The sequence below is a fragment of the Triticum aestivum genome, chromosome 2A, assembly GCF_018294505.1.
Source record: "Triticum aestivum cultivar Chinese Spring chromosome 2A, IWGSC CS RefSeq v2.1, whole genome shotgun sequence".
Classification (NCBI taxonomy): Eukaryota; Viridiplantae; Streptophyta; class Magnoliopsida; order Poales; family Poaceae; genus Triticum; species Triticum aestivum.
The window spans coordinates 513769869-513794365 of record NC_057797.1 but is presented as its reverse complement, the minus strand read 5'-3'; the positions used below and the strand labels follow the sequence as shown (position 1 = coordinate 513794365).

Below are 24497 nucleotides of genomic sequence, written 5' to 3'. Positions count from 1 at the left end.
TTGATTTAAATAATTCAGTTTGTTTTCGATTGTTGTATTATGTTGGATTTGAGATTTGCGGGCTGATGATATACGAGGATGCAGCGGCGCAAAAAGCAGAACCCGCATAGCCGACCCGTAAAAAAGCATATTTCACGAATATATTTTTTTACGGATCCGTTTGAGAAAGTCTGCATCTGTGCCAGCCCGCGCCGGCTCGCAAAAACTGTTTTGCGCGAACTGTAAACGCGTTTTGCGGGCCGGCGTTTTGCGGGGTCTGCTAGAGTTACTCTAAGCTTATCATGTGGCTTAGACACGGAATCATAAACTCCCGTGTCAACGCTCCCATTTTGACATGAAATCTCCGAGCTGACTGAACATCTCAAGAAGAAAAGGCACGTTGTTTCAGTGGTCTGGAAAAGAAGAGAGAAAATACGCGTGGTTTTTGAGCCTCCTATGTACAGTACTCCAGTAGGACCTCATATGATAAGACATTAATCTCCTCCAACTGCCCCTTGGCCAGCGGCCCAGATGCCGATCGATCGCCCGAGGAAGAAGATGCATAGACATATGGCCTCTCCTTTCCTCAAGAAGAACGATGGATGTGCTTTGACGCAATCAAGTCCCCAGCACACTGTCTGCGGAATTAAAGCCTTCCCATACACCGGGACTAGCTCAAGAAACTCCGACGGCCACTAGTACCTAATATCATCCGAGCACGCACGGTCGTAATGTTCATGAGATGAAAGATACGCTCATGAATGGTACGCCACGCGACGCGAGAGCACGTCCCTTGCGTTTACATGAACGACGATGGAGTCCACCCTTCCATCCTTATCACGACCGGCCGTCGCTCACCATCGTGCATCGCGGGGAGGAAAATGTTGGGCCGGCTAAACAGACCCGTGATGCAGCAGAGCAGCAACATCCCGAGACTCATTTGCAGGTCTCTGCTTCTTCAGGGTCTGTATTTTTTGACAAATTTGACCCTTTTGAGCGACTTGAGGCACATGCCCTTAGACAAAACTAATTTGGAATCTGGCCCCGGGATCGACGCCACATAGCACGGCGTTGAAGTTGTACATGTCAACGCCACACTACATGGCGCCGAGACGTATAAGTTTGCCGCCATACTATGTGGAGCCGAGCAAATCTGACCCTTAGGGTTTTTATGGGTCCATCTGAAGTCGGCTCCATGTAGCACGGCGTCGAACTTGTACATGTCGGCTCCGTGTAGTGTGGCGCCGACATATACAACTTCGGCTCCATGCTATATGGCGCTGACCCAGGGGCCAGATTTCGAATTAGTTTTGCCCAAGGGCCGGGCATGCCTCAAATCGTGCAAAAGGGCCGGATTTATCAAAAAAGAGTACATATCTGGTGGAAACCACATATTCAGTGGAAGCACGGAAACTTCATCATGTGTCGTTGGATAGGAAGTGTATGGTGTGAGATGATAAGATGTACAAACTGCAAAAACAACCCCGTAATCTTAATGTACGGTGGTACATTATCCTAACGGAAGCTGAGCCATCCCGTGCCTTAATCCATGGAGCTATCCCGATTCAATTTTCTTCCATCAACAACTAGGGTTAGGAGATCTGGAGATGGTGGCTTCGACCAACAAGACGCCCTCGTTCCGCGCACGGCCGGCGACCGGCGACCGGCGCGACTAATTCCTCTCCAGCGGCTGCCTTCTCTCCTCTCCGGCCGGTGGCCCACTGCGCCAACCCACCACGACGACCTCGTTCCCGCAGGGCCGGCGACCGACCGGCGCGGCTAATTCCGTTGCGGCAGCTGGCTTCTCTCTCTCCGACGTATGGCGCACCGGGCCAATCCTCCTCTGAGCGCTCCCCATCGAATTGGTACTGGATCCAGGTCCGAAGGTATGAGGATTTCTATCACATTGTTCATCTTCTATGATGTGCCATATTCTCTTCTAGTTGGGCTAGATTTGCCAAGGAAATATAGAGGACAAGGTCGTGGATTCTGGTTGTCTCTTTCAAGATTAGCCTTCTGAACAGGATCTACAAAGCCTTTTTCCTCAACTGAAGCAGTTTTAGTAGCCTCTCTGTAGATCTGAAAATAAGCATATCTAGAAAACTTTTTACACTAGATATAGCCATAAAGCAACCACGTACACAGTCATTTATCACAAAAATCTGTCACCAACTGGAATGTAGAACACTTGAACTCTCAGTTTATGTAATGCAAAAAACACATATTTCCAGCATGCATAGTCCATGATCAAAGAACTAATTATACACTGAAAAACTGGGCACACAAGATCAATGTACACGCAAACCAAGATCCAGCAAGTTCAGTTTAGATTTTCGTCTTGAGGAAGTTGGTAAAGTCTAATTCATCTGGTATGTAGTTGTTATATTAATGCAGCAACAGGTATGTCCTATCATGCTAAGTTGACAATACTGTAGAACATGATGGTTGTTCTAGGCATATTTATTAGTGTATAGTTATTAAATGAAGGAAATCATTACTTCTTATAGACTTTTGTGTGATATGCTGGGATATAAGAAAGGAGTTGAAACTGTTTGAGCATAGGAAAATTGTATGAATGATGTTAGCTATCAGTTTTAATTTATATTGCAATTGATTGGGGAAGTGAGCTGAGATTAGGTATTCCTAACATTTGAATGTTCTTTCTAACATGATTACGGTACATTTATTTGGACTTAGTTTAGAGAATACTTCTAAAATTTTGCTTGCTAATAAATACAACACATTGATGTATCTATATTTGTAGATTTGTTTTGAAATTCGTTTCAAAAAATTAGGTATAATTTCTTGCTATTTTTCCTAGTGCCCTGACCAATTGAACTTTTTTGTTCCAGGTTGCTTGGTGGCACTACTGGCTTCAGCAAATTATTAGGACTAATATACTATGGCATTGTGATGTTCTTATCTAGTGTACTGGAGCCATTAGCTATTGGCGCTAGACTTATGCAAGTTATTAGCTAGCTATGTGCTTTATGACTGATCGATGTATAAAGCTGCAGATTTGCCATCAGTTAGTGATGCTCTATTTTGTAACTTTGTACTGTAGTAAAGCATTATCTTAAGTGACTGAATAAGATTGATGCTGCATAATGACACTGTGTGCAACTGACCTGATTGCTTTAAGTTTATTATTTAAACAATGATTTCAATTGTTGGAATGTGCTGTGCGAAGTGCAGGTGTGTTCTGGAGCTGGGCAATGGTTTTGATTATGGTTGACGAAAATGATCTGGGCAATGGTTTTGGCTGTTGTTTGTTCTACTTGGATTTGCAAGGAACTGGGCAGACTTCAATATTATATTATGATTCTAATCTAAACGCCATTAGGATATCAAATATCGAATTAAGCTAGCTCTGATATAGGGATCATATATGGAGAAGCACAGGTGTACGTGGGGACATGTGCAGACTTGTTGTAATACTTGGAATCAATAGGGGGTTATGTGTAAAATAGAATGCTGGCAACCGGCGTTTTTCTGCAAAACTGCATGTAGCAGTTATGGCTGAATCTAGTCCATAGATACAAGATCCAACAGCCTATGCTCAAGTTTTCATGCTTTCACTGAATATGTGGTTTCCACCTGATATTGTCTCATCAAAAAATACTCAGGGTCTCTGAATGAATAGTATCTGCAGGCATACAGACCACTGCACAATGGATCTCGCAGCCCAACTGGACCACTGTCGTGCACTCATCCATCGTCTACGTAGTAGTTTCGATCCTTCGGGGGTGAAAGAGGAATGGCAGGCTGCGCGTTCAGTTACGGGACCCCCATTGACCAAGTGCCACGCGTGCAGCCGGCACGGCCTGAGCCGTACAAGCGCCGACGCGTGCAGCCTGCGCGCCTGCCACCGCGCCCTGCCACACCACTGTACTGTACATCGCGAAGTTATACTGGTCGGGCCGTCGTTTCCCCGGAAACCGGGGCGCGCATCCTCGCCATCTATATAGCCCGCCACGCACAGCCAAGCGAGACACTCAAAGCTTCCATCGCCGATCTTCAGGGACCGAACGAAACGACATGGTGGCCACGATCGAGGACCTGCACGCGGACGTGCTGGCCTGCGCGCTGCGCCGCCTGGACGGGCGCTCGCTGGCCGCCGCGAGCTGCGCCACGGCGGGGCTCCGCGCGCTCGCCGCGGACCCGGACACGTGGCGCGCGCTCTGCCTCGCCGAGTGGCCGTCCCTCGCGGCCCAGCACTGGCTCCTCTCAGCGGTGCCGCCGCGCCGCCTCTTCGCCGACGCGTCCCCTTTCCCTTGCCCGGACGCCGGGGAGCCCGGCGCCGGCGGCCTCCCCGCGAGGCTCGTCTCCGCGGTGGACGTGTACTGCAGGGGCGCGCCCGTGCTGTCCCGCGTGGCGGAGACGCCCGCGTCGTCGCCGTGGTTCCTCAGCTCGCCGTTCCGCGTCGACGCCGTGGACTGCAAGAAGCCGGCGCCGGTGGCGGCGGCGTTCTCTCCGGCGGAGCTCGAGCTGAGCTGGGTGGTCGTCGACCCCGCCCGCGGCCGGGCGGTGAACGTGTCGAGCAGGCGGGCGGTGGCCCTGGGCCGGCACTGGTACACCGGCGAGACGCTGGTGTGGTTCGCGGTGGTGCTGGGCGGGTGCAACTTCGAGACCACCGTGGCCTGATCCGAGGAGGCCGGGCACGTCAGCGAGGTCAGCCTCGCCGTGGAGAACGCCGACGGCGCGGCGGTGAGCGGCGAGGGCGCCCTCCGGCTTCTGGCCTCGGCAATGGAGGGGCCGAGAAGGGGAGGCGAGAGAGAGCGGGAGGAGGCCAAGGCGAGGTACGAGGTGTTCGTCAAGAGCAAGAAGGGGAGCAAGGCGCGAAGAGAGGTGCTCGTTGACCTGTGCTGCTCCGCCGCCAGCGCCGTCGCCGTGATGGCCTTCTTTGCCACCGTCGTGCTCCGGTAACAAGTTCTTTTTGCCACCGACGGGCGGATCCAGCAATGAGTTCATTCATGCATGATGATGTAGGTGCACAGTAAGCATCATGCGTGAAATGAATTGTTTCGTGTAAGATTCCTATATGGCATTTCTGCGCTCCAAATAAGACGGCATCAAGCAAGAACTAACGTATCCCGCAAAAAAAAAGAACAAGAACTAACGTGTATTTACATCTTCTCCCTGGCAGCTAGAGTGTTACATCCATTCTAGTGACAAACTTTTCCTCCTAATAAATTTAGGTGAAAATGACAGAGAAGTGGAGAGACAGAAAAACCTGCCATGCAATGTGTGACATTCAAATGACACAGTTCTCCCTCCTTAGGTATGGGGGGAAAAGTATCTACCACTGAGTGCATTGGCAGCCACAGTACGCAAGTACGATCAAAATCTACTGTTCCCCCACCTACAGCAATTAATGAAGTTTCTTTGAAGTATTCCTGCTAAGTAGGAACAGCAAAGCATTGGCTCCAGGGCAGCCACGGGGAAAACATTGTTCTAGCACAGGATTGCATCAGCAACCTGTCGATGTCCACGAGGTTTAAAGAACAGGAACATCATCTGATATGCCCTTGGATGTGTTGTTCTTGCAAAACATAAAATTCAGCACAATATTACGCGTCGATTACATTAAAAAATTATGTTCTTGCAAAACATAAAATTCAGCATAATTACACATCGGCTTTTCTCTAAGAGCATCGCAATCTACTTTATTTATATTATTTTTGAAGCTACAAGCATCAGCACAACACGCATTTTTTCAGGTGTTGCCGACTGGCTTAGGAGGGACTCTTGCTATTGGAACTACGTCTGCGGCACGGTCCTGTTTAGCCTTTGCAATGTCGACATATATAACTCGCCCATTAAGTACCTGTTGCAAAAACCGGAAGACATTTGCACGGTCTCGATTCATGCATTACCGAGTGGGCCCAGAGATACCTCTCCGTCATACGGAGTGACAAATCCCAGTCTCGATTCATGCCAACCCAACAGACACTTTCGGAGATACCCGTAGTGCAACTTTATAGTCACCCAGTTACGTTGTGACGTTTGGCACACCCAAAGCACTCCTACGGTATCCGGGAGTTGCATAATCTCATGGTCTAAGGAAATGATACTTGACATTCGGAAAAGCTCTAGCAAACGAACTACATGATCTTGTGCTATGCTTAGGATTGGGTCTTGTCCATCACATCATTCTCCTAATGATGTGATCCCGTTATCAATGACATCTAATGTCCATAGTCAGGAAACCATGACTATCTTTTGATCAACGAGCTAGTCAACTAGAGGCTCACTAGGGACGTGTTGTGGTCTATGTATTCACACATGTATTAAGATTTCCGGATAACACAATTATAGCATGAACAATAGACAATTATCATGAACAAGGAAATATAATAATAACCATTTTTTTATTGCCTCTAGGGCATATTTCCAACAGTCTCCCACTTGCACTAGAGTCAATAATCTAGTTACATTGTGATGAATCGAACACCCATAGAGTTCTGGTGTTGATCATGTTTTGCTCTAGGGAGAGGTTTAGTCAACGGATCTGCTACATTCAGGTCCGTATGTACTTTACAAATATCTATGTCTCCATTTTGAACACTTTCACGAATGGAGTTGAAGTGACGCTTGATATGCCTGGTCTTCCTATGAAACCTGGGCTCCTTGGCAAGGGCAATAGCTCCAGTGTTGTCACAGAAGAGAGTCATCGGGCCCAACGCATTGGGAATGACTCCTAGGTCGGTAATGAACTCCTTCACCCAGATTGCTTCTTGTGCTGCCTCCGAGGCTGCCATGTACTCCGCTTCACATGTATATCCCGCCACAGCACTTTGCTTGCAACTGCACCAGCTTACTGCCCCACCATTCAAAAATATACATGTATCCGGTTTGTGACTTAGAGTCATCCAGATCTGTGTCGAAGCTAGCATCGATGTAACCCTTTACGACGAGCTCTTCATCACCTCCATAAACGAGAAACATATCCTTAGTCCTCTTCAGGTACTTCAGGATATTCTTGACCGCTGTCCAGTGTTCCATGCCGGGATTACTTTGGTACCTTCCTACCAAACTTATGGCAAGGTTTACATCAGGTCTGGTACACAGCATGGCATACATAATAGACCCTATGGCCGAGGCATAGGGGACGACACTCATCTTTTTTCTATCTTCTGTCGTGGTCGGGCATTGAGCCGTGCTCAATTGCACACCTTGCAATACAAGAAAGAACCCCTTCTTGGACTGATCCATATTGAACTTCTTCAATATCTTGTCAAGGTACGTACTTTGTGAAAGACCAATGAGGCGTCTCGATCTATCTCTATAGATTTTGATGCCTAATATATAAGCAGCTTCTCCAAGGTCCTTCATTGAAAACACTTGTTCAAGTAGGCCTTTATGCTTTCCAAGAATTCTATATCATTTCCCATCAACAGTATGTCATCCACATATAATATGAGAAATGCTACGGAGCTCCCACTCACTTTCTTGTAAACACAGACTTCTCCATAAGTCTGTGTAAACCCAAACGCTTTGATCATCTCATCAAATCGAATGCTCCAACTCCGAGATGCTTGCACCAGCCCATAGATTGAGCGTTGGAGCTTGCACACCTTGTTAGCATTCTTAGGATCGACAAAACCTTCCGGCTGCATCATATACAATTCTTCCTTAAGAAAGCCGTCAAGGAATGCCGTTTTGACGTCCATTTGCCATATCTCATAATCATAGAATGCGACAATTGCTAACATGATACGGACGGACTTCAGCTTCGCTACGGGTGAGAAAGTCTCATCGTAGTCAACCCCTTGAACTTGTCGATAACCCTTAGCGACGAGTCGAGCCTTGTAGATGGTCACTTACCATCTGCGTCTGTCTTCTTCTTAAAGATCCATTTATTTTCTATGGCTCGCCGATCACCGCGCAAGTCAGTCAAAGTCCATACTTCGTTTTCATACATGGATCCTATCTTGGATTTCATGGCTTCTAGCCATTTGTCGGAATCTGGGCCCGCCATTGCTTCCTAATAGTTCGAAGGTTCACCGTTGTCTAACAACATGATTTCCAATACAGGGTTGCCGTACTACTCTGGTGCGGAACGTGTCCTTGTGGACCTACGAAGTTTGGTAGCAACTTGATCTGTAGTTTCATGATCATCATCATTAACTTCCTCTCTAGTCGGTGCATGCACCTCAGGAACATTTTCCTGAGTTGCGCCACTTTCTGGTTCAAGAGGTAATACTTCATCAAGTTCTACTTTCCTCCCACTTACTTCTTTCGAGAGAAACTCTTTCTCTAGAAAGGATCCATTCTTGGCAACAAAGATCTTGCCTTCAGATCTGAGGTAGAAGGTATACCCAATAGTTTCTTTAGGGTATCCTATGAAGATGCATTTTTCCGATTTGGGTTCGAGCTTTTCAGGTTGAAGTTTCTTCACATAAGCATCGCATCCCCAAACTTTTAGAAACGACAGCTTAGGTTTCTTCCCAAACCATAATTCATATGGTGTCGTCTCAACGGATTTTGACGGAGCCCTATTTAAAGTGAATGCGACAGTCTCTAAAGCATAGCCCCAAAATGACAGCGGTAGATCGGCAAGAGACATCATAGATCGCACCATATCCAATAGAGTGCGATTACGACATTCAGACACACCATTACGCTGAGGTGTTCCAGGCGGCGTGAGTTGTGAAACTATTCCACATTTCCTTAAGTGCGTGCCAAATTCGTGACTCAAGTATTCTCCCCCACGATCTGATCGCAAGAACTTGATTTTCCTGTCACGTTGATTCTCAACCTCACTCTGAAATTCCTTGAACTTTTCAAAGGTCTCAGACTTGTGTTTCATTAAGTAGACATACCCATATCTACTCAAGTCATCAGTGAGGGTGAGAACATAACGATAGCCACCGCGAGCCTCAACACTCATTGGACCGCACACATCAGTATGTATGATTTCCAATAAGTTGGTTGCTCGCTCCATTGTTCCTGAGAACGGAGTCTTGGTCATTTTACCCATGAGGCATGGTTCGCACGTGTCAAATGATTCGTAATCAAGAGACTCCAAAAGTCCATCTGCATGGAGCTTCTTCATGCGTTTGACACCTATGTGACCAAGGCGGCAGTGCCACAAGTATGTGGGACTATCATTATCAACCTTACATCTTTTGGTATTCACACTATGAATATGTGTAACATTACGCTCGAGATTCATTAAGAATAAACCATTCACCAGCGGGGCATGACCATAAAACATATCTCTCATATAAATAGAACAACCATTATTCTCGGATTTAAATGAGTAGCCATCTCGAATTAAACGAGATCCTGATACAATGTTCATGCTCAAAGCTGGCACTAAATAACAATTATTGAGGTTTAAAACTAATCCCGTAGGTAAATGTAGAGGTAGCGTGCCGACGGCGATCACATCGACCTTGGAACCATTCCCGACGCGCATCGTCACCTCGTCCTTCGCCAGTCTCCGCTTATTCCGCAGCTCCTGCTTTGAGTTACAAATGTGAGCAACCGCACCGGTATCAAATACCCAGGAGCTACTACGAGTACTGGTAAGGTACACATCAATTACATGTATATCACATATACCTTTAGTGTTGCCGGCCTTCTTGTCCGCTAAGTATTTGGGGCAGTTCCGCTTCCAGTGACCACTTCCCTTGCAATAAAAACACTCAGTCTCGGGCTTGGGTCCATTCTTTGGCTTCTTCCCGGCAGCTTGCTTACCGGGCGCGGCAACCCCCTTGCCGTCCTTCTTGAAGTTCTTCTTACCCTTGCCTTTCTTAAACTTAGTGGTTTTATTCACCATCAACACTTGATGTTCCTTTTTGATCTCCACCTCCGCTGATTTCAGCATTGAATATACCTCAGGAATGGTCTTTTCCATCCCCTGCATATTGAAGTTCATCACAAAGCTCTTGTAGCTCGGTGGAAGCGACTGAAGGATTCTGTCAATGACCGCGTCATCCGGGAGATTAACTCCCAGCTGAGTCAAGCGGTTGTGCAACCCAGACATTTTGAGTATGTGCTCACTGACAGAACTATTTTCCTCCATCTTACAACTGAAGAACTTGTCGGAGACTTCATATCTCTCGACCCGGGCATGAGCTTGGAAAACCATTTTCAGCTCTTCGAACATCTCATATGCTCCGTGTTGCTCAAAACGCTTTTGGAGCCCCGGTTCTAAGCTGTAAAGCATGCCGCACTGAACGAGGGAGTAATCATCAGCACGCTGCTGCCAAGCGTTCATAACGTCTTGGTTCTCTGGGATGGGTGCGTCACCTAGCGGTGCTTCTAGGACATAATCTTTCTTGGCAGCTATGAGGATGATCCTCAGGTTCCGGACCCAGTCCGTATAGTTGCTGCCATCATCTTTCAGCTTGGTTTTCTCTAGGAACGCGTTGAAGTTGAGGGCAACATTAGCGTGGGCCATTTGATCTACAAGACATATTGTAAAGATTTTAGACTAAGTTCATGATAATTAAGTTCATCTAATCAAATTATTCAATGAACTCCCACTCAGATAGACATCCCTCTAGTCATCTAAGTGAAACATGATCCGAGTCAACTAGGCCGTGTCCGATCATCACGTGAGACGGACTAGTCAACATCGGTGAACATCTTCATGTTGATCGTATCTTCTATACGACTCATGCTCGACCTTTCGGTCTTCCGTGTTCCGAGGCCATGTCTGTACATGCTAGGCTCGTCAAGTCAACCTAAGTGTATTGCGTGTGTAAATCTGGCTTACACCCATTGTATTCGAACGTTAGAATCTATCACACCCGATCATCACGTGGTGCTTCGAAACAACGAACCTTCGCAACGGTGCACAGTTAGGGGGAACACTTTCTTGAAATTATTACGAGGGATCATCTTATTTAAGCTACCGTCGTTCTAAGCAAATAAGATGTAAAACATGATAAACATCACATGCAATCAAATAGTGACATGATATGGCCAATATCATTTTGCTCCTTATGATCTCCATCTTTGGGGCGCCATGATCATCGTCGTCACCGGCATGACACCATGATCTCCATCATCATGATCTCCATCATCGTGTCTTCATGAAGTTGTCTCGTCATCTATTACTTCTACTACTATGGCTAACGGTTTAGCAATAAAGTAAAGTAATTACATGACGTTATATGTTGACACGCAGGTCATAAATAAATTAAGACAACTCCTATGGCTCCTGCCGGTTGTCATACTCATCGACATGCAAGTCGTGATTCCTATTACAAGAACATGATCAATCTCATACATCACATATATCATTCATCACATCCTTTTGGCCATATCACATCACACGGCACATGCTGCAAAAACAAGTTAGACGTCCTCTAATTGTTGTTGCAAATTTTTACATGGCTGCTATAGGTTTCTTAGCAAGAACGTTTCTTACCTACGCCAAAACCACAACGTGATATGCCAATTTCTATTTACCCTTCATAAGGACCCTTTTCATCGAATCTGATCCGACTAAAGTGGGAGAGACAGACACCCGCTAGCCACCTTATGCAACTAGTGCATGTCAGTCGGTGGAACCAGTCTCACGTAAGCGTACGTGTAAGGTCGGTCCGGGCCGCTTCATCCCATGATGCCACCGAATCAAGATAAGACTAGTAACGACAAGTAAATTGACAAAATCAACGCCCACAACAACTTGTGTTCTACTCGTGCATAGAAACTACGCATAGACCTGGCTCTGATACCACTGTTGGGGAATTATCTAGCAACGAGGGAAAGGGGAGTGCATCTACATACCCTTGTAGATCGCAAGCGGAAGCGCTCAAGAGAACGGGGTTGATGGAGTCGTACTCGTCGTGGTCCAAATCACCGATGATCGAGCGCTGAACGGACGGCACCTCCGCGTTCAACACACGTACGGTTGGGGAAGACGTCTCCTCCTTCTTGATCCAGCAAGGGGGAAGGAGAGGTTGATGGAGATCCAGCAGCACGACGGCGTGGTGGTGGAAGTAGTGGTGATCTCGGCAGGGCTTCGCCAAGCTCAGCGAGAGGGAGAGGTGTCATGCGAGGGAGAGGGAGGCGCCAGGGGCCAGGGTGCGCAGCCCTCCCCCTTTATATAGGGGTCCAGGGGGGCGCCAGCCCCTCTAGATCCCATCTATATGAGGGGGCGGCGGCCAAGGGGGTGGCTTGCCCCCCAAGCCAAGTGGGGCGCCCCCACCCCTAGGGTTTCCAACCCTAGGCGTAGGGGGAGGCCCAAGGGGGGTGCACCAGCCCACCAAGGGCTGGTTCCCCTCCCACTTCAGCCCATGGGGCCCTCCGGGATAGGTGGCGCCATCCGGTGGACCCCCGGGACCCTTCCGGTGATCCCGGTACAATACCGGCGACCCCCGAAACTTTCCCGGTGGCGGAAACTGGACTTCCTATATACCATTCTTCACCTCCGGACCATTTCGGAACTCCTCGTGACGTCTGAGATCTCATCTGGGACTCCGAACAACTTTCAGGTTACTCCATACTAATATCTCAACAACCCTAGCGTCACCGAACCTTAAGTGTGTAGACCCTACGGGTTCGGGAGACACGCAGACATGACCGAGACGACTCTCCGGTTAATAACCAACAGCGGGATCTGGATACCCATGTTGGCTCCCACATGCTCCTCGATGGTCTCATCGGATGAACCACGATGTCTAGGATTCAATCAATCCTGTATACAATTCCCTTTGTCAATCGGTACGTTACTCGCTCGAGATTCGATCGTCGGTATCCCAATACCTCGTTCAATCTCGTTACCGGCATGTCACTTTACTCGTACCGTAATGCATGATCCCGTGATCAACCACTTGGTCACATTGAGCTCATTATGATGATGCATTACCGAGTGGGCCCAGAGATACCTCTCCGTCATACGGAGTGACAAATCCCAGTCTCGATTCGTGCCAACCCAAAAGACACTTTCGGAGATACCCGTAGTGCACCTTTATAGTCACCCAGTTACGTTGTGACGTTTGGCACACCCAAAGCACTCCTACGGTATCCAGGAGTTGCACAATCTCATGGTCTAAGGAAATGATACTTGACATTCGGAAAAGCTCTAGCAAACGAACTACACGATCTTGTGCTATGCTTAGGATTGGGTATTGTCCATCACATCATTCTCCTAATGATGTGATCCCGTTATCAATGACATCTAATGTCCATAGTTAGGAAACCATGACTATCTTTTGATCAACGATCTAGTCAACTAGAGGCTCACTAGGGACGTGTTGTGGTCTATGTATTCACACATGTATTACGATTTCCTGATAACACAATTATAGCATGAACAATAGACAATTATCATGAACAAGGAAATATAATAATAACCATTTTATTATTGCCTCTAGGGCATATTTCCAACACTACCTAGCATAATTCTCAATGTAATTCACTTTATTGTGGCATGAATATTCAGATCCGAAAGATTCAAGACAAAAGTCTAATATTGACATAAAAATAATAATACTTCAAACATACTAACTAAGCAATTATGTCTTCTCAAAATAACATGGCAAAAGAATGTTCATCCCTACAAAATCATATAGTTTGGTCATGCTCCATTTTCGTCACACAAGAATGATCTCATCATGCACAACCCCGATAACAAGCCAAGAAATTGTTTCACACTTTAGTAATCTCAAACTTTTTTCAACTTTCACACAATAGATGAGCGTGAGCCATGGATATAACACTATGGGTGGAATAGAATATGATGATGGGGGTTATGTGGAGAAGACAAAAATGGAGAAAGTCTCACATCGACGCGACTAACCAATGGGCTAGGGAGATGCCCATCAATAGATGTCTGAAAGATCGTGGATGTCGCCTAGAGGCGGGGGTGAATAGGCGCTTTAAAATAATTACGGTTTAGGCTTGAACAAATGCGGAATAAACCTAGCGGTTAATTTGTCAAGCACCAAACCTACAACAACTAGGCTCACCTATGTGCACCAAGAACTTATGCTAAGCAATACAAACTACTAGGTGATAGCAAGATATATGACAAGAAACAATATGGCTATCACAAAGTAAAGTGCATAAGTAAAGGGCTCGGGTAAGAGATAACCGAGGCACGCGGAGACGATGATGTATCCGGAAGTTCACACCCTTGCGAATGCTAATCTCTGTTTGGAGCGGTGTGGAGGCACAATGCTCCCCAAGAAGCCACTAGGACCACCGTAATCTCCTCACGCCCTCGCACAATGCAAGATGTCGTGATTCCACTAAGGGACCCTTGAGGGCGGTCACCGAACCCGTACAAATGGGAACCCTTGGGGGCGGTCACCGAACCCGTACACTTTGGAAACCCTTGGGGGCGGTCACCGGAACCAGTCAAATTGCTCGGGGCGATCTCCACAACCTAATTGGAGACCCCGACGCTTGCTCGGAGCTTTACACCACAATGATTGAGCCCCGAACACCACCAACCATCTAGGGCGCCCAAGCACCCAAGAGGAACAAGCTCAAGGGTACCAAGCACCCAAGAGTAATAAGCTTCTCAACTTGTAACTTCCACGTATCACCATGGAGAACTCAAACCGATGCACCAAATGCAATGGCAAGGGCTCACGGAGTGCCCAAGTCCTTCTCCCCCAAATCCCACCAAAGCAACTAATGCTAGGGAGGAAAATGAGAGGAAGAACAAGAAGGAGAACACCAAGGACTCTAAGATCTAGATACAAGGGGTTCCCCTCACATAGAGGAGAAAGTTATTGGTGGAAATGTGGATCTAGATCTCCTCTCTCTTTCCTCCCAAAACTAGCAAGAATCCATGGAGGGATTGAGAGTTACCAAGCTCGAAGAAGGTCAACAATGGGGGAAGAAAACGAGCTCAAGAGATAAGGTTCAAAGGGGAAGAAGACCCCCTTTTATAGGACCTCTCGAATCCAACCGTTATGTGCTCAGGTCGTGCACAAGCGATACTACCGCTTGGAGGAGCGGTACTACCGCTTAGCACGGTCAAAACAGCCCAACGAGAGAGAAAAACATGAGTTGTAGTTATGCCAGAGAGGTAGTACCGCTCTGGGGAGAGGTAGTACCGCTTACAACTTATAAGCGGTACTAACGCTCGGGAGGAGAGGTAGTACTGCTTACCGCATATAAGAGGTACTACCGCTCGGGTGGAGGTAGTACCGCTTACCGCTTATAAGAGGTACTACCGCTCTACTACCGTGAAACCCGACACGAAAAGATGCATCCCCAGAAGCAGCGGTAGTACGCGCGGCACAGGGCCGTGGTACTGCCGCTTACAAGCGGTACTACCGCTCTAGAGAGCAGTACTACCGCTTGAGACTTTCAGGAACACAACAGAGAAAATAGAGGATGCAATAAAGCCTAAATTGCCACAACTTCTGCATATGAGCTCCGAATTGAGCAAACTCAGGCTTGTTGGAAACAAGACAACGAGTAGCATCAAAAAACGACTGGTTAGTAAGAAGAGGCTGGGGAGGTATGCCTAACAAATGGAGGAGTGAAACCTCCAACAGAGAAGAACGGGCATAACCTCCAACATCGAAAACATCATAGAAGATGCAAGTGAACTTCGTTTTCGATGAACTCGAGCTTGTCATCAAGATGACCATAAGCTCCAAAACTCACAAAGAGAACCAAACAAGAACCAAGAAAGATGATGCAAGGATGCAATGGTTTGAGCTCTCTACGAACGATACGATCAAGCTACTCATCGAGAGCCCCCCTTGGTAGTACGACAATCGATCCTATAACCCAGTCTCCCAACTACCACCACGAGACCGGAAAAATAGAAAACCTATCAAGGGCAAACCTTTGGCTTGCACATGGTCCACTTGAGCTAGATGATGACGATCTTGACTCCCTCAAGTTGGACCATCTTTCTTGATTGCTTTGGCTCGATGAAGACTAGTTGATTGCTCCCCATACTCCACTACGGGTGAGCCACTCTTCCGCACATCTTCATAAATCCATTGTTACCACAATGGACAGCAAGCTTCAAGCATTTGATCTCTTCTTGATGCTCCACCTGAACTTGCACACCGCAACCTAACCCCACAAAGAACTCTCACGAAGACCATGGGTTAGTACACAAAGCGTAATTGACAATGCTTACCATACCATGGGATCACTTGATCCCTCTTGGTACATCTTCTATGCTTTGTGGGTTGATCAACTTGATTCAGTCTTTGACTTAGTCTTGATCAACCTCTCACAAGACCAATCTTTAGGTAATTCCTTGAATAGCACCTTGGTCGACACAAACTCTCCTTGAAACCAACACATGTACTCCAAGAAAAGCCTATGGACAAAACCTTCAAATATAACTCAAGGCAACCATTAGTCCATAGAGATTGTCATCAATTACCAAAACCAAACATGGGGGCACCACATGTTCTTTCAATCTCCCCCATTTTGATAATTGATGACAATCACTTTCAAGAGAGTTTATACAAGGAATTATGCATCACTATGCAATGCAACAACCAATAATGGCAACAACCAATAATGCATGCGTATGAGATGCAAAAGCTTAGGAACAAAACCAAAGCAAGGAGAAGACTCTGAAGACTTCTGCACAAAACTCTCTGAAACTTCTCCCCCATTGGCATTGATTGCCAAAATGGGCGAAACACTAAGAAGACCAATATAAAAAAGGTGTTCCTCCAAAAGTTGTGTATTTCTTAACAAGAGAGTGGAATGCCATACACATATCCAAAGGTAATACTTGGAGGAAGATCAACTATATTGAGGCACCAAGATTGCTAAAGGAATGATATGCCACAAGGACATAACAAAGAGATATACAAGCAATCAAGCAATCAAAAGATACCAATTGAAGCATGTAGTGACCAGATCTCAAACAGTCCAATCTCTGTGCTCAGGTGTCATCCCTGGATCAGTAATCCTGACACCACACAGTACTTGAAGGATTTATAACAGAGTAGCAGTCACACACTTATTACATCGAGTGTCTTAAAAGAGAACTTATTACAATAAATATGGCTTAAGGGCATCTAATAACGATAACAGCGGAGGGCTTGGAAGATAAGTGAGTCCATCAACTCCAACGGCATCATTGAGTATAGAACCATGACCTAAGGCACCTTAATCGTTATTTGAAAAGTCTGCAACATTAACGTTGCAGCCCGAAACGGGTCAGCACATGGAATATGCTGGCAATGTAACACATAGAGAGTAATAAAAGAATATGGCTATTCTATATACATATATGGCTGGTGGAAAGCTCTATGGTTACAATTTTGCGTAAAGCCATTTTTTCCCTACTGCAAAGGAATAAATTTTATTTAACTATCATGGTAGTTGTTAAACATTGAGAATGGTTGACAACATTCTCAATCCCAATTAAGCAACATCATTAAAAACCCAACAAAATTAATTAGAGTAACATGATGAGATTCACATGATAATCCAGGTACTAGATACTCAAGATGTCCATAACCGGGGACACGGCTAACCATGATTAGTTTATACACTCTGCAGAGGTTTGCGCACTTTTCCCCACAAGACCTGATCTCCTTTGTTGGATTTATCGCACTACAAGGTGTTTGAGAAACGGATGACCGAGACATAGTCTTTCAGAAGCGCTAGCACCTTACTGTTGGAAATATGCCCTAGAGGCAATAATAAATTAGTTATTATTATATTTCCTTGTTCATGATAATCGTTTATTATCCATGCTAGAATTGTATTGATAGGAAACTCAGATACATGTGTGGATACATAGACAACACCATGTCCCTAGTAAGCCTCTAGTTGACTAGCTCGTTGATCAATAGATGGTTACGGTTTCCTGACCATGGACATTGGATGTCATTGATAACGGGATCACATCATTAGAAGAATGATGTGATGGACAAGACCCAATCCTAAGCATAGCACAAGATCGTGTAGTTTGCATGCTAAAGCTTTTCTAATGTCAAGTATCATTTCCTTAGACCATGAGATTGTGCAACTCCCGGATACCGTAGGAATACTTTTGGTGTGCCAAACGTCACAACGTAGCTGGGTGGCTATAAAGGTGCACTACGGGTATCTCCGAAAGTGTCTGTTGGGTTGGCACGAATCGAGACTGGGATTTGTCACTCCGTGTGACGGAGAGGTATCTCTGGGCCCACTCGGTAGGACATCATCATAATGTGCACAATGTGATCAAGGAGTTGATCACGGGATGATGTGTTACGGAACGAGTAAAGAGACTTGTCGGTAACGAGATTGAACAAGGTATCGGGATACCGACGATCGAATCTCGGGCAAGTACAATACCGCTAGACAAAGGGAATTGTATACGGGATTGATCGAATCCTCAACATCGTGGTTCATCCGATGAGATCATCGTGGAACATGTGGGAACCAACATGGGTATCCAAATCCCGCTGTTGGTTATTGACCGGAGGATGTCTCGGTCATGTCTGCATGGTTCCCGAACCCGTAGGGTCTACACACTTAAGGTTCGATGACGCTAGGGTTATAAAGGAAGTTTGTATGTGGTTACCGAATGTTTTTCGGAGTCCCGGATGAGATCCCGGACATCACAAGGAGTTCCGGAATGGTCCGGAGGTAAAGATTTATATATGGGAAGTCCTGCTTTGGTCACCGGAAAAGTTTCGGGTTTTATCAGTAACGTACCGGGACCACCAGAAGGGTCCCGGGGGTCCACCAAGTGGGGCCACCGGCCCCGGAGGGCTGCATGGGCCAAGTGTGGGAGGGGACCAGCCCCAGGTGGGCTGGTGCGCCCCCCCCCCACAAGGGCCCAAGGCGCCTAAGGGGAGGAGGGGGGCAAACCCTAAGGGCAGATGGGCCTTAGGGCCCATGCCTGGTGCGCCTCCCTCTCCCCCTCCCCTTGGCCGCCCCACCAGATGGGATCTGGGTTGGCCGCCGCCCCTAGGGTGGAACCCTAGGCGGGGCGCAGCCCCCCCTCTCCCCCTATATATAGTGGAGGCAAAGGAGCAGCCCACAGACGAAGTTTCTTCTCTTGTTGGTGCAGCCCTACCTCTCTTTCTCCTTATATCTCGCGGTGCTTGGCGAAGCCCTGCTGGATCACCATGCTCCTCCACCACCACCACGCCATTGTGCTGCTGCTGGATGGAGTCTTCCTCAACCTCTCCCTTTCTCCTTGCTGGATCAAGGCTTGGGAGACGCCACCGGGCTGTACGTGTGTTGAACGCGAAGGTGCCGTCCGTTCGGCACTAGGATCTCCGGTGATTTGGATCACGACGAGTACGACTCCTTCAACCCCGTTCTCTTGAACGCTTCCGCTTAGCGATCTACAAGGGTATGTAGATGCACTCTCCTTCCCCTCGTTGCTGGTTTCTCCATAGATAGATCTTGGTGACACGTAGGAAAATTTTGAATTTCTGCTACGTTCCCCAACAGTGGCATCATGAGCTAGGTCTATGCGTAGTTTCTATGCACGAGTAGAACACAAAGTAGTTGTGGGTGTTGATTTTGTTCAATATGCTTACCGTTACTAGTCCAATCTTGATTCGGCGGCATTGTGGGATGAAGCGGCCCGGACCGACCTTACACGACATGCACTAGTTGCATAAGGTGGCTAGCGGGTGTCTGTCTCTCCCACTTTAGTCGGATCGGATTCGATGAAAAGGGTCCTTATGAAGGGTAAATAGCAATTGGCATATCACGTTGTGGTTTTTGCGTAGGTAAGAAACGTTCTTGCTAGAAACCCATAGCAGCCACGTAAAAAACTTGCAACAACAATTAGAGGACGTCTAACTTGTTTTTGCAGCAAGTGTTTTGTGATGTGATATGGCCAAAGGATGTGATGAATGATCTCTACTCCTAATGTCTGAGTTGGTAGGATTGCGTCCACGGTTTACTTTTGTCTGGTTTATTTTCGTCTGGTTTATTTTCGTCCGGTTTATTTTCGTCTCACATCCCACCACCATATCTCATCAAGTTGTTTTTTTACCTTCACAATAAAAACTTTCCTAACCTTTCCAAAGTTTCCTAACTAGACACGTTATAAACGGGAAGGAACTGATAGCACGTTACCAATCAATAAAATTTAGTTTTATGACAATCAATTCCAAATCTTAATTCTCCTAATGCATCGACCTTTGCCTTTTCTAAGTGGTTGTTTGCATAAGGAGAGTTAGCCACGGGTATATCTCTACTCCTAATGAAGGAGTTGTTGTTTGGTTTCGCTTCGCTTCATTACCTTGGCCAACACATTCCCAACAGATTCAAAAATCACAAATCAGAATTCAACCTTTCCATGTACAACACATTCCTCTCGATCTGTTTCCTACGTCGATCGACAAGGACGCCCCAGCCGCCTTCGCGGCCCTCTTCGCCACCGTTGAGATCAGAGACGAGCCGCCGCCGCCGCCGTCGCGGATTTCCAGTGACGCCCCGCAGAGCGGCCCACACCCTCGCCAATCAATGGCATCAATCACGTATCAATCGTGCATCAATCACACATTGAACAGGAGGACCTCGCCTCACCGGCCGTCCGCCATCGGAGCCCATCTCCTTCTCCGTCGTCGTGCTTGTGCATCCGCCGCAGCCGTCACCCGGATCGCGTCTCACGCTGTCGCCGTCTTCCACCATACTGAAGTGGCTGCCGCCAACAGGACACCTCCACTCCGCCCCGCCCCATCTTGCAGCACCCGAATCAATGCATGCAGACGTACGAGAGACGCAGCCACTCAGGGCATGCAGATGTACTGAACTCTAGACCTGATCGATCAGTGCATGCAGGCGTACTGAAACCGGGACAAGCAAGCCTCTGCTTGCAAGGTAGCAGCAGCACTGGGATATACATACTATACTAATATGCATACAGCAAAGTACTGTGATTTGCCCCAGTAGATTAGTTCCATTTTAGTTTTAGTTATAAACCATTTAGTATAGTACGTGAAGTCGGCCCTCCAGTTAGTACAGAAGTATTTTCTTTATCTGCTGGTGAAGGTAGCTGCTGTCGTTTCCAAACAGACTCAAGGTAATTGCTATTGGGTTCTATCGATTTAGAATTAACATGGCACAGATGTATAGCTAACATTTTTTGGATGGCTACAAGTACATTTTTCTTAATTGTAAACCATGATGTATTTTCTTTCGGTAACTCGAATCACTGACCTACAACATGATAGCCCATATATTTGTGCGGAAATGTTGGAGATGGCCTGTTTAAAATGATGTTTTAGAAATTTTTTCAGTAAAAATCAGGGTGCCAGCAGCGTGATGTTTGTATAATATTTCAGGAGAAGTGGATCTTTTTGGACAGTTATAGCCTCCAACTTTCTGAATGAGTATCAAAAAGAATGCTATGAGGTAATGCAAGCACTTATATTCAACATATGGGCTACTCTAGGTTGCATGCTAAATTATGATTAGAAGTATCTCTATTTTTCAACCTAAGGCGTCTGAACTTTTTACTACTGTTCTTTTACATCCGAGTAACATTGCTTCCTAATTTCACTTGATTTGCATTGGACGACTCCCAGAGCTAGGAGCTCAACGAGCACAGGGATCTGTTCTGAGCTCCTCCATGTCTGTTCTCATGTTTATTGTATCAACACATTCATTAAATGGGTGTACTGTAGTTCATATCTTATTTGCAAGTTGTGCAAAGCTGATGCTATTTGATCGTCTCAGTTAGATGAAAAATCAGGCAAGGTCTAAGGAAAGAAGAATTGAGGATCGGGAAGCATAGGAGCAGATTCTCGCGATATGTTACTGCGTCATCTTAGCCGATAACAAATGGAGAAGAAACAGAAAAGAAGTGGAGGATGAATATTGGACCAAGAATTTAATGAGGTCATGTGAATCTTTTGTCTTCACTTTGAGGTAAACTTCTACCTACTCCTGAGATCAGTGAATGATGTGTGGATTGAAGAATTAGTTTCTGGCTAATGGAACTACTAACTAGAATCTGAATATAAATGTTTAAAATCAAAACTGGGTTTAAACAATTGAGACTTTGATCTAGCAGTAAAAGCAAAGTTGTAGAGCATATGAAGGAGGTGGAAGTATGTAATACTGAAAGCTGATTTTTTATGCATGATTAGTTTTAAGAAATACTTTTATGCATGTTATTGATACCTGCATCTCCCTTGATCTTCTTGTAGTAGAAACAAATTAGTTGGTTGGTTACCCTATAATTTAGTGCTAATTACTCTCCACCCATCTCGTCACATTCTATTCACCTTGGATTTAGATCAAGGTTCAGATCCTGGCGCATTTTTCTCGGTGAAAACAGATTGCACAATTGCAGATGCAGAGGGGGAGAGAGGAAAAGGATTTCATGTCTCAGCCAAGCAGGAGTCGTTCATCTCCATGCAGCAGGAGCAACGCGCGTGCAAATGCGAGCCCACAGTAAGCCGCCATTGCCTTTCTCTTAGCCCAATCGCCCTCTCTGCACATATTTTGTATGTGTGTCCTTGCAAAACGATCCATATCCCGCATAAGTGGGATACTTTGCTCAGCTTGCTCCACTATTGAAGTACTTTGTTGTAAACACGTTTCTACATAATAATTGTTAATACCTTAACTTTGATGTGAAGGTTTGCATTATTGTTGTCGGACCTGAATTACATCAAAGACTTCAACAAGGGATGTTTTCCCTTTCACGTGATTGTCTTGCTGCCTTCCTCCTGCCTTTCAGTTCCATGCATGTACGCAGCTCCAAGATCCAGAGGCGTGCGATTGTCACGGCAAACGCGAGTAGCAAGGATGACAAGGCGGAGGAGGGAGGGAGAGTGTTCAACCCATCCAGGTTGCGACCAACCAATCTCCGTTAATATCATTCATGTTGGTGCTGCCACTCTCCACGGAGGTGCCGGTCGGCCGGCACATACGTCAGTACGTCATCTATCTCAGATTCTCAGTCACAGCTATGATAATTGGAATATATTCATCTCCAGCTACAGGCCCATATTTTTTTGGTTCATGGAAAGAATTTTATAATTTTATCCTGTAGTTTCATGCTCCACATTTTGATAAAATTGACAAATGTCAGATTTGATTCGTTATTAGGTTCATGAATGCCAGGCGCTGCTCTTTTTTGTGAGGACTGTGGTCAGCAGCGCTGCTTACCACGTTGATGATTGTAGAAGCAACACCCAAAAGGAGTGACATCACAAAGACGGAGGACGACATCGAGCTGAGGTGAGCCATTGCCAATTTGCCATGATACACAAGAATGGAAGTGATTTGTTTCTAATTCTGGCACAAAAACTAATAGAAGTCATGTATTATGGTTTTTAATGCTTGTGTATTTTTCTGTGATCTTTAGAAGAATTGTACCCTGAGAAAATTTGAGAAATCAATTGTATGTAACTTCGGAAATTAAGTATGTTGGTAGCATTCTGATGTTTAATATACTAGGTGACACCCCGCACGTTGATGATTGTATGTAACTTTGGAAATTAAGTAGTGGGGGTGGGCCTTTTCGCATGCATGTTATGTGATGATGCGGCATGCTTGCATGTTGAGAGAAATAGTTAGAGGGGGTAGCTATTTAAATATAGAAGATACCAGGGATCATACAACATGTGAAAAGTCATTAATAGCAACATATTTAGTATGACCTTGTTAAAGTGATGGTCTACGTGACAGCTTTCAATAAAGCACTAAGCCTCAATTGAACTGACAATATCTTGAGAAAGAGAAAGGTTATATGCTACAAAGGTTGTTTAAAATGTCGATTTGTTGGATAAACAAACTATGGCATATACATCCTTGGTGAACTTAGTTATGTATATGTACATTTGTGAGTGTTGAATAATGTCGCCATGTTGTGGATTTGGTGTTGACTTGCCTAATTTCTGTAGTATTATATGGTTCATGCAGGCAAATATTTAAGGTAAGGGCGATGGCTCTATTATATTGGAGTGTAAATTATTTGAGTAATGTATATTTATATATCTGTTGCCCCTGCTCCTCTTGTAGCAACACGAGCCACATTGAAGCCTGTGGACAAGAAAGTTCTTATCAAGTCCGCCGCTCGCCTTGAGCAGCGCACGAAGAACGCTACCGACTTCGATGAGCATAGATGTCGTTAGAGGATGCTGTCGGTGGCTCTGCCCTCAAGATCTGTAGGAAGGTCATCAACAAGCTCACCTCTATGCTCAACCATTGCCTCAAGGTGAGAAACCCGATTCATACGACATCTATGTCATTTAATTTGTACTCATGGGTTCTATATCACCTCAGCTGATTTCAGTGCCTTGAGCTTTTCTTGCATTTGTGAATGGTGTAACATCTGCGGGATGATATCAACAAGTTCAACGTCAAAAATGAGCTCAACATTGTAGAGCGTTTACTACATCATGGTCATATACAAGTATTAGATGGCATCATATGTAACTACAACCTTCCTCTTCAACATGTCTTTTATTTTGCGGGTATCATGTCTTTTATTTGGCAGGTAGCATTTATGTTGAAGACGATTCTTTAATCCTTTCTGAGGTGAAATACAAGCATGTAGCCTGCCTCCCTTAATTATTGTATGATGGAGTTTTCGTTGATACAAAGCAATATTCATGTGAGTCCTCACTAATGTAAACTAAAGGAAA

At 45.8% G+C, this 24497-nt stretch overlaps 1 long non-coding RNA gene and 1 pseudogene across 1 annotated transcript; both read left to right on the top strand.

Moving 5' to 3' along the window:
* Window positions 1–1392: 1392 nt before the first annotated feature.
* On the top strand, window positions 1393–3146 carry LOC123185471 (uncharacterized). Its single transcript, XR_006493406.1, has 2 exons — window positions 1393–1865; window positions 2832–3146. It is a non-coding gene; the product is annotated as an uncharacterized lncRNA (long non-coding RNA).
* An 812-nt stretch (window positions 3147–3958) lies between these two features.
* On the top strand, window positions 3959–5059 carry LOC123185470 (probable F-box protein At2g36090; annotated as a pseudogene).
* Window positions 5060–24497: the final 19438 nt, after the last annotated feature.